A 13,911-nucleotide genomic window follows, 5' to 3' on the forward strand; every position below is an offset into this window, starting at 1 on the left:
TTTGTTTCCAGTTCTGCACAGGGCAGGAGCATAGGAAGATCACTCCTGCCCCGCTTCACTGATAGACCACCAGGTTTTAAAAAGCAAGTAAGTGGAGAGGTCCGGGAGGTGGAGGTGGGTCACCCAGACAAAAACCACGAATAACCGAAGTCACGGGTTCTGAACCCACGAATATGGAGGGGGATGTGTACAGTGTATGAAATAAGCCCCACAGTCTATACTCTCTAAGCTTACAAAACTGCAATATAAGAACATGAAGTAATTTAACTCATTCACACAGTGCTTGAGCCTGAAGTGCCGAGAGCTGACTTGCTCTATAACCATCATCTGAAGGGCAAAGGCTGTACTTTAGCCACTTCCTGAATTTCCTTTCTCCGGAGCTCTACTTATCAGTTGTTGTAGTATCATGGCAACAAAACACCAGGTTCAACAAACCCTATTCTTATCTAGGAGCCATTGCACTCAGCTGAGGTGTGGCAAAAGGACTGCTTCTCTTTCTGCTTCATGAAAAGTAGCTGACTTTTCCTATTATATTCTCCAAGCCTGGAGACAAGGAAGGTGAGCACACAACACTGCAGGACAGAGAGAGCCATCAAGAAATACTTCCACCCTTTTGCTTTCAAAACCCATGAGGACTCCGCAGGTGCTTTCAAACCGAACAAGGTTGTGATTATTTAAGGATAAGTACATTTGTTGCAATGTACTGTAGTTGCTGTAAAAAAAAAAAAAAAGAAGAAGAAGAAAAGCTGCCTGCTAATGAAGAATTTCACTGTTACAAAAGAGTCAAGTTTCTCCTTACAATTACACCATATTCCCAGATAGCATACAGAGATAATAAAAATTACAGCATTGTTTCAACACAGCTAAACAAAGTCACCCATACTGAAATGGTTATCAGAAGATACATAGTACTCTACATTTCTAAAACTTACAGGAAGGTAATATTCAGTCCATGGTGATCAGTGGCTTCTAAGCTGCTCATTACCATGGACAGAATTAACATTAGCTATTTAATGCCACGCAACGTCTGGGCTCCAGTATTGAAACTCAAGTTATGTATGGTCACCTGGAAGTTAACCAGGCATAGGCTACTGTACAGACAGGTGCTCAGTTAGCTTGGTAGAAAGTCCTAACTTTATCTGCGCACTCAGATAGTTAGCAGACTGAATAGTGTTCCCCCGGTCATTCGTGGTTCGCTGTCCCAGGCATTCGCAGATTTTCCGACCACGAATGACCGGGCAGAGAGGACAACCGTAGCTGCAGGAGAGAGCAGCCGGAGTGCCGGCGAGTGAAGGAAATCACTCGCGGTATGCTCCGCCCGCCTCTTCCGATTGTTTCTCTCAATAGAAAAGATATGGTGAGATGGTGCTAAGTTTCTTGTACCATTTCTATTGTAATACCTTAAAAGAAACTGCTTTTAGCCAGGCTGTGTGCTACCAAAGCTGGTTTTATGGCTTTTGTTTTGAGAAAGATAACTTGAAGAAGGTTTCAAGAACAGAATTCTTGTGGGAACTTAACGTAAAACATCTGGCTGGTGTTCAGTTTAGAAAAAAATTACAGTTCTCGTGCTCAGCTTTGTCTGGAAAAGTTAAAGAAAGCAGCTGAAATCTCCACAGAGGGCGAGATTTTCTACCACCTAACAGACACTCCTGCTATTCTGCCTGAGTCTGAAAGAACATGCAGAGACAGTATACCAGTATTAAACAATGTACACAGACTTTGCAAGGGTTTTCAAATACTGGCCTGCCTTTCCTAAGATTTCAACTATTTCTCTGGCTGAGTGTCCCGTAACAGGCAGCTTACATCCAGGGCAGAAGGCAGTGGCATGACATTTCTTGTCTTACTACAAAGGAATGTGCTGTTTCAGAACCCAGAAACTAGCTGCTAGCACGCACCAAACTATCAGCTACGTGGCAGTGACTGGGGAATGAGGCTGAACCAGTCCACCACTCATAACAAAACTGCTTTGCAGCACAGTCAGTGTCATTTCTAAATATCTTCACTTCCTGCTTCCCACCCTGCTCGGTTTACATTCCCTTCCACTTTTGAAAAGGATACCGTCATTCTCTTTACTAATTCAGGTCAGTTTTAGTCAAGTTAAAAGAGAGAAAGAGCGGTTACATGTGGCTCTTGTCCCACTCAATTGTTAACAGCGCTGGGCCAATAAAATGGATTGGAATTAGAGAATGACACGGTGGCGGTTTACCCGCGGCCACCGCATTTTAGCCGCGGGTCACCCGCCGAAAACGGGGAAGAAAACTAGCAGTCGCTGCGGCGACGGGGACAAGGCCATTCACCGCCCGCGGGGCGGTGAATGGGTCTTGTCCCCGCAGTGAAGCATGAAGGATCGCGCGGTCCCCGCAGCTCACACCCGCCTGCCCAATCGATTCTAGTGTTTAGCCAGCTCTCTCCCTTCTCCTCACCTTAGTTTGTAGATTTTCTTTTTCGGCGACCCGCACGCTATCAGAGAGCCACGCACCCGCCGCTGCTCAGTTTCGATCTTCTGCTCTGACGCAACCGGAAACAGGAAGTTGCAGCAGAGCAGAAGATTGAACACTGAGCAGCCGCGCGTGTGCGGCTCTTTGGGAAAGCGTGCAGGTCGCTGAAAAAGAAAGCCTGCAAACTAAGGTGAGGAGAAGGGAGAGAGCTGGCTAAACACTAGAATCGATTGGGCAAGCGGGTGGGGGCTGCGAGGACCGTGCAATCACCCGTGTTCCCGGCTTATATGGATGCAGCGGGGACGGTGACGGGGCGGTGAATGGGATGGCAGTGGCGGTGACGGGGCGGTGAAAGGGATGGCAGTGACGGTGACGGGGCGGTGAAGGAAACGGCGGTGATGGGGCGGTGACGGGGACAGATTTTTTCCCCGTGTCATTCTCTAATTGGAATTACTCACTAAATTCTTAATTCAATGTCAAAAGGAAGACAACATGTGATTCAGTGAGACAATGTGCTGGTGACAGGCTCTGTATCACTGCTTCATGTGCAACTTCACTGTGTGACAGGAGCCATTAAATTATTGCTGTCAAAGGAATGCATGCAGAAAGGATTTTGTAAAAATGGTATGTAGCTTTTCCCTGTTACAACTCATATGGGCACATAATTAGGTGGTTTTTTTCCCTATATAACTCCCCTTTGGCTAGATTGTATATAAATACAGTGGTACCTCGGTTTACGAGTGCACCGGTTTGCGAGTGTTTTGCAAGACGAGCAAAACATTTACAAACTTGGTGCCTCGTAAACCGAGCGCGCCTCGATTTGTGAGCGCCCTCCCCCCCCCTCCTCCCGCGAACTGGCACTCCCTCCGCCGCCATCGGGCACCCCCCCCCCCCGCGACCTGAGGTCCCCCAACCCACCCGAACCCTCTTCTTACTTTGATGTAGCCTCCACACCGGCACCAGCATGTCCTGTGCGTTGGTGCCGGTGCCTGAAGATCTACCTCCTGTGCTGGGCCTTGAGAATGTGCGTATGCTCAAGGCCCAGCATAGGAGGCAGATCTTCGGGCACCGGCACCAACGCACAGGACATGCTGGTGCCGGTGCAGAGGCTACATCAAAATAAGAAGAGGGTTCAGGTGGGTTGGGGGACTTCAGGTCGCGGCGGGGGGGTGCCCGATGGTGGCGGGGGGGTGCTGGTTCGCGGTGGGGGGGCCTTCGGGGGGAGCAATGCTGGTTCTCGGGGGGAGCAGCGCTGCTGGCCTCGGGGGGGGGGAAGGTGGAGGGTGGGAACCTATCAAAGCGAGTTTCCATTATTTCCTATGGGGAAACTCACTTTGATAAATGAGCATTTTGGATTATGAGCATGCTCCTGGAACGGATTATGCTCGTAATCCAAGGTACCAATGTAATTATTTTTCAGACAGTTTTCGTCTAGAGAGGGAAGTTAAGCAGGAATGTCCGTTATCTCCTCTCTTGTTTGATATTGTATTGGAACCCTTATTATTGGCTATTCCACAAACAGAGGAGATTCAAGGTATTCCTTATGCTGGGCAAGAATATAAAGTTTCTGCATATGCGATGATATATTACTTCATTTGAGGAATCCTGAATCTACTATTCCACATTTATTGGATTTAATTGAAAAATTTGGAAAATTTTCAGGATATAAAATAAATTGGAATAAATCTGAAATTCTTCTGCTTAATATACATTCTCAAAAAGGTTTGTTTGACCAGTTCCCTTTTCTTTGGAAAGAAGAGGGTATAAAATATTTAGGAATATGGTTTTATAAGACGCTAGAAGAAACAATGAAAATAAATGAAAAATCTTTATTGTTAAAGGTTACAGAAATGTGTGAGCAATGGAATCAGTTACATTTATCTTGGTGGGGGACAGTTCAAACAGTGAAAATGATGATTTTGCCTGTGGTATGTTGTCAAATGGGAATGTGGCCAATCTATTTTCAAAGTTCTTTTTACAAGAAATTGAATAGTATTCTTATAAAATTTGTTTGGATGGGCAAAACTCCTAGAATTGCTTTAGTATCTCTATAAAAATCAACTGTGGAGGGAGGGGTAAATTTTCCAAATTTCTATAGGTATCATCAGGCCTATATTCTGTGTCAGGGTATGTACTGGATCCTGCCTGACCTCATGGATCATTATCCAGAGTGGTTAATTTTGGAATGGAAAATTATGTCCCCAATGCGTCTGGTCTCATATATTGGACATTAAACTACCCAGTTATGCAAAGGATAATAACATTTTTGATATTTGGAAGACCCTGAGATGTATAAATAAGTTAACTAAAATCCCTATAGAACAGTCTTTGTGTCAATCCCTAAGGCTGAACTCCAAGATACAAATAGGCGGTTCTAAAATTGCCTGGAAAGATTGGATGCAAGCATGCATAAGAACATTAGAGGATGTTGTTTTAAATGGGAGATTGCTTGAATTTTCACGGTTGCAACAATCTTTTGGTATTTCTAAATTTCAATTTTATAAATGGTTGCAACTGAAGCAGGCTATTCAGAAGGGGTTCCCTGAGTAGCGTAATTTGAAAAATTATTACAGCTTGCAATTCCTCTGTTTTTAGACGGACATCCTAGGACATCAAGCCGCTAAGTGGTATAAATTAATATCTGAACTTATGAATAAGAAACCCAAAAACGTTCTTAGAAACATTTAGAGCATTGAGATTAAGCAGTATATTTCTGCATCTTGATGGCCACGTATTTAGTCTTGGAGGATGAAGTGTACAGCTTCAGCATCTATGAAACAAACTTTGTATTTTTCTGTTGCATCGTTCTTTTGGGACCCCGGTTAGATTGAATAAGTTGGATAATTCAAAGTCTAATAGATGCTGGCACTGTCATCTTGACATAGGAACATTGGATCATTTACTGTTCTATTGCCCTAAAATACTGTTTTTTGGGAAATCGATTTGGGGACATATTACTAATATTTTAGAATCTGAGATTCCTTTAACTTATGAAGTAATAATCTGTGGTACCATTTTGTATAACAAAGACCCCCTAGATAAATATAAAAGAAGTCTCTTATTAATTATGACAAGTACATCTATACAATTGACTGTATACTATACGTAACTGGAAAAACTGGGATCGTCTCAATTTTGCATTCTGGTGGGCAAGTTTATGTCAAATATATAAATATGAAAAAATGAGAGCTGATCAGTTAGGGAATTTTAAAAACTTTAATCTAATATGGGGTCCATTGACATCTTTTGTAGATTTAATATAATTATACATTTGTTGTTAGAAGAATTGCACATCCAGGGAGGGTGGGAGGAATATAAAGGTTATAATCAAATAATATTATGGATGGGGACAGGGTGGTTTATAAGTTTAAATATGTCTAAGTGGATAAATGTGTAATTTTATGTTTAAAATATGTAGTGAATTACGGAATTATGATAGATCTATAGATTCTTGAATGATAAAGAATAATTTGGATGGGAGGGTTATTGGTCTGTAAGAATCTTGTAATATTTTAAGTGATGTCTATAGTGTAAATGTTTATTTATTATTCTTCACTTATTGAAATTATTTTAAAATGAATAAAGATTATAAAAAAAAAAAATCTGATGACCTTATGTTTAATGCTGACATTTTATTTTTAAGTTGAATTGTTAGCATTATTTTGGCGAGTCTTTTTTTCTGTAAATTGTGTATGTCTGCTTGTGATCCACCTAAAACTTAAAATTGTGTGGAATATACATATATTTTTAAAATAAAAATAAAATAGATACACTCTAATTGATGTCAACTCAAACTAGCGAGTCCCCAGCCAGATAGGTTTTCAGGGTATCCACAGTGAGAGTTCATGAAATACATTTGCATACACCTGCTTCCACTAAATACAGATTTCTTTCATGCATATTCATTTTAGATATCCTGAAAGCCTAACTAGTTGGGGGGATCCAGGAGTTTTGGAAGTGCTGCCTTAAAAATAGCTTGAAAAATAAAACTGGAAAAAACTAACTTTACTCCTTTACTAACGCTTAGCACGGGTTTTAGCACCGGCAATAAGGGTAAACTGCTTTGACGCTCATATGAATTCTATAAGCGTCAGAGCAGTTACCGCCACTACCGGCGCTAAAATCCGCACTACATGTTAGTAAAAGGAGGGGGTAAATTTCTGCAATCACTTTTCTAGATTGAATCTCTTTTTGCAATGAACAAGAGACTGAACTTACTTGCTTCTGAGCATGTGTGCTATCAGACAGCTGGCTGCTCCATTTTACCACTGGTTTAAAAAAAAAAAAAAAAGCCTTGAAGACCAAGTCACACAAGGGAAAGAAAGGGCCTGTGTGACTCCACTAAGTTTATTTTATTTCCAGAACAAAACATGATAGGTAAGGAATGTTATTCTATCACACCAGAGCAGCACACAGGGTACTAGCTAGCTAATGGCTGTCTCCAAACAAAGTGACAAATAATGAATATTATAAACAAAAAGCGTTTAAAAAATGAACATTAAAGCTGCAGGTATAGATGGTGGCCCTGGAATCAAAGAAAAAGGGACACTTGAATGGTAGAAGTTAAAGAATAAAGATTTTGCATCACTAATACACAAATGAGTTTCAAGGCAATAATGCTTAGTGCTTGCAGGGACTGAACTCCTATCCCATCCTGCACATCTTTCCTCTGAAGTCAGACTAAAATGGAAACTTGCTTCATCATTGCTCAAATCCCAAGAACCCTGACATGACCTTTCAAAGTTAATCCAACAAGCAAGTAGTAAGAACAGCTCTGCTAGTTAGTTCAAGTATGATGAACTTTCCCATGGGAACTCCTAATCTGCTGGTGTCAAACGTAGTTAAAAAAAAAATAAAATAAATTGGTGGGTTTTCAAAGGATTTTATTCTGCTCATTACAGAAAACCATGACTCTCTTGTCATCCAAAGTATGGCAGTTAAAATCCAAGATACAGGACTTAACAGGATATGCAGAATGAGGGAGAGAGAAATGTTGAAAGGAAAATTGATCAAAGCAGAATCAACAGAACCCTGGGCAGCAGAAACTTAAGAATGGAATAACTAGGGAGATAAAATTCCTTGATGAAATCAAGGACTGCTTTAAGCAGCAGCTGGCTCAGGAACCAAGAGGTGAAGCCATTCTAGATCTAGTTCTTAGTGAATTGGTTCTTAGTGAATTGGTGAGGGAGGTAATGGTGCCAAGGCTGTTTGATAACAGTGATCATAACATGATCAGATTTTATATAATCCCTTAAATAAGTTTACACAGGAAATCCAAAACAGCAGTACGTAACTTTAAAAAAGGAGACTATGATAACATGAGAAGAATGGTAAAAAAGAAACAAAGGTACAGACTAGATATATTCCATGTATTAAAAAAGGAGGAAGGAAGACCAAATGGCAGCCAGCATAGTTAACGAGTGAGGTGAATGAAGCTACTAGAGCTAAAAAAGAATCCTTCAGAAAGTGGAAGAAGGATCCGACTGAAAATAATTGTAAACAACACAAGGAATGTCAAATCAAATGCAAGGCACTATTTAAGGGAAGGCAAAGAGACATCTTGAAGCAAAAAGACATAGTAAAAACCTTTGTAGATATATTAAAAGCAAGAAGCCAGAATAAGAATTGGTTGGACTGCTAGATGACCAAGGAATAAGAGGGGCCCTCAGGGAAGACAAGGCCCTATCGGAGAGATTAATGAATTCTTTGTTTCAGTCTTCACTGAGGAAGACGTGGAGGAGTTGCTGGTGCCAGAAATGGTATTCAATTCTGACGAATCAGAGAAACTCATACAAATCTCAGTAACACTGGATGATGTAATGGGTCAATTTGACAAATTGAACAGTAGCAAATCACCTGGACCGTATGGTATACATCCCAGAGTCCCGATAGAATTGAAAAATGAACTTGCAGAGCTATTATTAGTAATTTTTCTTTAAAAACCAGCATAGTACCAGAAAACTGGAGGGTGGCCAACATGACGCCAATTTTTAAAAAGGGTTCCAGAGGTGATCCAGGAAATTATAGACCGGTGAGTCTGACGTCTGTGAAAGGCAAATGGTACAGACTATTATGAAGAACAAAATGACAGAACATATACATAAGCTTGGATTAATGAGAGAAAGCCAACATGGTTTTAGTCAAGGGAAATCTTGCCTCGCCAATCTATTGCACTTCTTTGAAGGGGTGAATGAACATGTGGATAAAGATGAACTGGTTGATATTGTGTATTTGGATTTTCAGAAGGCATCTGACAAAGTACCTCATAAAAGACAGACAACTTCCTACTGAACCAGAACGTACACAGGTAAGGCTAGTCTCAGTTAGGGCACTGATCTTTGACCTTAGGGCCACTGCGTGAGCAGACTGCTGGGCACAATGGACCACTGGTCTGACCCAGCAGCAGCAATTCTTATGTTCTTAAAAGGAAATTAGAAAGTCATGGGATAGGAGATAATGTCCTATTATGGATTAAGAACTGGATGAAAGACAGAAAATAGAGAGTAGGTTTAAATGATCAATATTCTCAATGGAGAAGAGTAAATAGTGGGATTCCTCAAGGGTCTGTACTCGGCTGTTTCAGAGATATGGTACTGAACCACTGGAGAACATGTTTCTGCTGAGAGCCCATCACAGCCTGGGGTCATCCAGAGGACCGGGTCCCAGAGACGAAGTTGCTTGTTTTGGGGATTACATGCTCAAAGAGCACATTCTTATGGCAGCTCATCACCACATGGACTTTAAGTGGAAAGATATTGTGGTGGGGATCTTCCAGGATCTGGCCTGGGCAACATTATAAAAGTATAAGGCATTTAAGGAGGTTACACAAGTGTTGCATGAGGAAGGCCACAGATATTGTTGGCTTTTTCCATTTGGAGTGTGGATAACTGTAAATGGTAAATCCCGCAAAGTGGTTGCAGTAGCGGAAGCATGGTCAGCGTTGCAAGAAATGGGCTGCAAGAATCTGACGGAATCTACTATCTCTACTGTGTCTGCTAAAGAGACCAGGCCTGACAGAGGGTGCTGCATCAGAGCAAGAAGTCTTCTAAATCCGTCACTTGATGGCTTTTCTATAATTCTAGCCTGCGTGCTCTGAAAGCACATTGTGGATGATCATGATATTGTTGGGGTTGTATGATGGTTGAATGTTCAGGGACATGGGCTATGAGTGCTGGGAAGTAGTATTGTAAGAGTGGGGCGTGTTGTGTGTGTGTGATTGGGGAAGCAAGTGGGAGATCGTAACTTTCTGTGGAGGATTTCATTTCCTAAAGGTTGGCTGATCTAGGTGGACAGAGATCAGCAAAGTATTTGGGGGAAGGGAAGGGAAGAGGGGGTGGGTATGGGTAATCAGAGTGGACAGGGGTTTGGGAGGTGGGGTGGGGTGGGAGGTAAATCTCTTACAATTGGATCTTGGAATGTAAATGGTATGAATAGTCCAGGCAAGCGAAGCATTGTTTCGGGAAATTGGTAGGTTGGGATATTAGTCTGCTACAAGAAACTCATTTGAGATCCAGGGATACTGCCTTGTTATGATCATCCCAATTTGAACAGGTTTGGACACACCAGGGGGAGAGAATACATAAGAAAATTGGTGGTCTTGCTATCTTAATAAAAAAAGGATTGGGATTGGAGGTGGCTAAAGTTTATAGAGACATCTCTGGTAGGTGTCTAGCCTTTTAGGTCTCGCTACAAGAGCAGCAAATCAAGCTTGTTAACATATATAGTCCAAATTCTGGCGAAGCCACATTTTTTGATTCTATTTGAAATGACTTACTGGAGTTTGCAATAGGATCTGCCTATCTTGGGGGTGATTTTAATGTTCCTCCTGATGTACAGCTTGAACATTCTAAGGATGGGTCTTCTAAACAACATAAGAGAGCCTTGTTGACCTTGATGCAGTAGCTAGACTGCTACATGGTACACAGTGGAATTATACACTTTACTCCCATGTTCAACAAACATATGCTAGAAAAAATGGTATCTGTGTCCACCAGAATTTGTGGGGAGGCATAAAACAAGTGGAAATAGGTAATTTTCAGATTTCAGACCATGCACCAGTCTTGTGAGGGGGGAAAAAGAGGCCTTAATTTTTGGAGGCTCAATGAGTCTCCCTTAGGAGACCCTCAGGTGGAAAAGAAAGTGCGCTTTACCATTGTTACTTATCTTCAACATGATGATAATGGTACTGTATCTGATGCAGTCTTGTGGGATACTTTAAAGGTGGTAGTGCTGGGAGTTCTTATCAAATGGGGGAGCTAGGAAAAAGAGATAGAGGGCACAAAAATCTTTAGTTCTAAGGGAACTATTGGTGGAGCTTGAGGACCTACATAAGAGACACCAGGACCTATCAGATGCTTCAAAAAGTGCATTCTGAAATATATTTACTTCAGATGGAAGATCTTGAATTTATGAGAGCCAAACTTTGGCAAACTTTAGATGAATATAGTAGCAAAGATAGCTCCCCGTTGGCTAGATTTATAAAATCAAGCAAAGGCGATCATATTGAAAATTAGGGGTTTGGGGGGGGGGTGGCATTATACTGGTACTGCTATTAGGCAAGCCTTTCTTGACTATTATTCCAAACTCTACAGCAATACAGAGGCGAATTAACATGCACAGTTTTTATAGACTTGGACTATTCCATGTCTGTCCTAGGAGTGTGAGGAATTGAATGAACCTAATTCACTGAGAGAGGTTCTGGGGGTTATAAAGCATTTGAAGGCTGGAAAATCCCCAGGGCTGGATGGCTACACGAACAAATTTTATAAACAATTTCAAGACCCTTTGACACCTTTATTGGTACTAGTAGCAAATGGGGTACGGGCAGGAGGTTCATTGCCTAAATCAATGGGAGAAGCTGGGATCTCAGTGCTTTTAAAACCAGGAAGAGATCTCTTGGGGCCAATCTCTCTCTTCAATGTCGATGCTAAATTATAGCAAAAGTCCTGGCACTTAGATTAGGCAAGGTTTTACCTGCTTTGGTATATTTGGACCAATCAGATGCTAAGTAGGTGACGATATTCGACAGACTTTGAGTTTGTTGTGTGCTGCTCATCAGAATCCAGATAAAGTTGTTTTGTTAGCTATTGATGATGAAAAGGCTTTTGATAGAGTCTGCTGGGACTTTTAATTTAAAATGATGGAGGGTATGGAATTGGAGGGGCACTCCAGTGTTTGGGTGAGAGCTTTTTACGCATCTCCCAGGGTTTCTATTCGGATAAATGGAGGCTATACAGATTTTTTCCCTATAGGATGAGGGATGAGGCAGGTATGTCCCCTGTCATCATTTTTATTTGCATTCTCGATCGAACCTCCAACGATTTATATTCGAGAACATCTGGATCTGCGAAGGATCAGGGCAGGGAGCACAGAACACAGAATAGCTCTGTTTGCAGATGATATTTTATTATATGTGTGGGACTTCCCTTCCCATCTTAATGGAGGTTTCTTGTGAATATGATGGGGTATCTGGCTTTAAGGTTAACATGGATAAATCTGAGCTCTTAGGGGTTACACTGGGGGATTACGAGATCAACCAGACTCTAATTGGGCATGCAATCAGTTGTCTCCCTGCTATTCTTTTCATTGGGCTAAACACGAGATCAGATATCTTGGTATTTGGTTACTCAGAGACATGACTCGACTATATGATCTAAACTATTCTAAGATTATTCACCAGATCCAAGGGGACATTCAGTGATGGAATGGATTGTAGTTGTCCTGGTGGGGAAGAATAGCGGTGTTGAAAAACATATTACCTTGTTTACTCTTTCTGTTTCAAACTTTACCTATTTCTGTTCCTCCATCTGTTTTGCGATGCTTATATTCTATCTTTGTCAATTTTATTTGGAAAGGAAACTCCCCATGTGTCTCAGAAAGTCAGCTAGAGATCATGGGGGCAGGGCTCTCCTCAATCTGTTTCGGTATTGTCAAGTGGCACAGTTGTGCATACTTCTTGATTGGGATATTGCAAAATATAAATTGGGAGTACAGTTAGAATAATACTTTGTGGGCTCCTACTGATTAAAATTTTGGTTGTGGTCCTTCCCTGAACAGGATAAATTAGCAGAGATAGCAAACCCCTTTTCACGGCACCTTGTATGACTCTGGGGCGTTACAAGGTGGCAATGGGGTAGGGTAGAAGTTCCATCTACCATGGTTTCTATACATGATGAACAATAGTTTTCTGTAGGGAAGGATAGTAAGGAGTTTGAGTGATGGGATAAATTAGGTTTGACCATATTCTGAGATGTTCTCAAAAAGGGGGTCCTGGCTCTTTTAAAGTCTTGAGGAAGAGTTTTGATCTCCCAGGAAAGGATTACCTTGCATACTTACAAATCCATCACTTTATTCAGGCTCAAGGGTGGGATAGGGATTCCCCAATATCATCAGAACATTCAGAAAATCTGTGGATAACCCTACAGAAATGGCAAAAACCAATTTCTGTTTTATATCAATATCTGAGAGGGTCTGAACAACATCAGTTTGCTTAAAAGAGAGCCTGGGGTGCACTTTTACAGAGAAGGAATGGTCTCAAATGTATGGATGTTTGTAGAGCTTCTACCTGTATCTTGATATAGGAGAATGCATATAAAATTTTAACTAGGTGGTATTATATGGGTGATGAAAATGATAAAAGGTTTAGGATGACTTCTCTATGAGGAGGCTAAAGCGGCTAAGGCTCTTCAGCTTGGAGAACAGACGGCTCAGGGGTGATATGATAGAGGTCTGTAAAATACTGAGTGGAAAGGGTAGATGTAAAACGCTTGTTCACTCTTTCTAAAAATACTAGGACTAGGGGCATGCAATGAAGCTAAGTAGTGTATTTAAAACAAACTGGAGAAAATATTTCTTCACACAACGTGTAATTAAACTTTGGAATTCGTTGCCGGAGAATGTGGTGAAATTAGTTAGCTTAGTAAGGTTTAAAAAAAGCTTGGATAATTTCCTAAAAGAGAAGTCCATAAGCCATTATTGAGATGGCTTGGGGAAGTCCACTGCTTATTCCTAGGATAAGCAACATAAAATCTGTTTTACTACTTGGGATCTAGCTAGGTTCTTGGCTACTGCTGGAAACAGGATACTGGGCTTGAAGGACCTTCGGTCTGTACCAGTACAGAAATTTTTATGTTCTTATGTTTATAGTACTGTACTTTGCAAATTACTGTTATGTCCCTTATGTTTAAATCATCTCTCAAAATACTATCCTAGAATTAGAAACTTTAGTTTAAAGTGGACACATCACTAAAGATTGTAAATTTACTGACCCCCACTCAAAAATTCAATTTTTCAGGTCAGATATTTAATATAGAATAAGTCACTTTGGATGATCCCCCTTAAGATGTTATATCTGGAGATTTTGTGATCTTCCCTGTAAACACTCCTGCTGATCCATTTTCAATAGCATGCTGGAGTTATCAGGTAGTTTCCTCAAGTCAGTGAGCTGTTAACATGGATCCTTCACAAAGACAGA

General features: G+C 41.1%; 1 protein-coding gene across 1 annotated transcript in view; it reads right to left on the reverse strand.

Moving 5' to 3' along the window:
* FAM102B (family with sequence similarity 102 member B) overlaps positions 1-13,911 on the reverse strand; it is a 233,574-nt gene that overhangs the window by 98,628 nt on the left and 121,035 nt on the right. The gene's annotated exons all lie outside the window — the stretch shown is intronic.

This window comes from Geotrypetes seraphini, chromosome 12 (genome assembly GCF_902459505.1).
Source record: "Geotrypetes seraphini chromosome 12, aGeoSer1.1, whole genome shotgun sequence".
Lineage (NCBI taxonomy): Eukaryota > Metazoa > Chordata > Amphibia > Gymnophiona > Dermophiidae > Geotrypetes > Geotrypetes seraphini.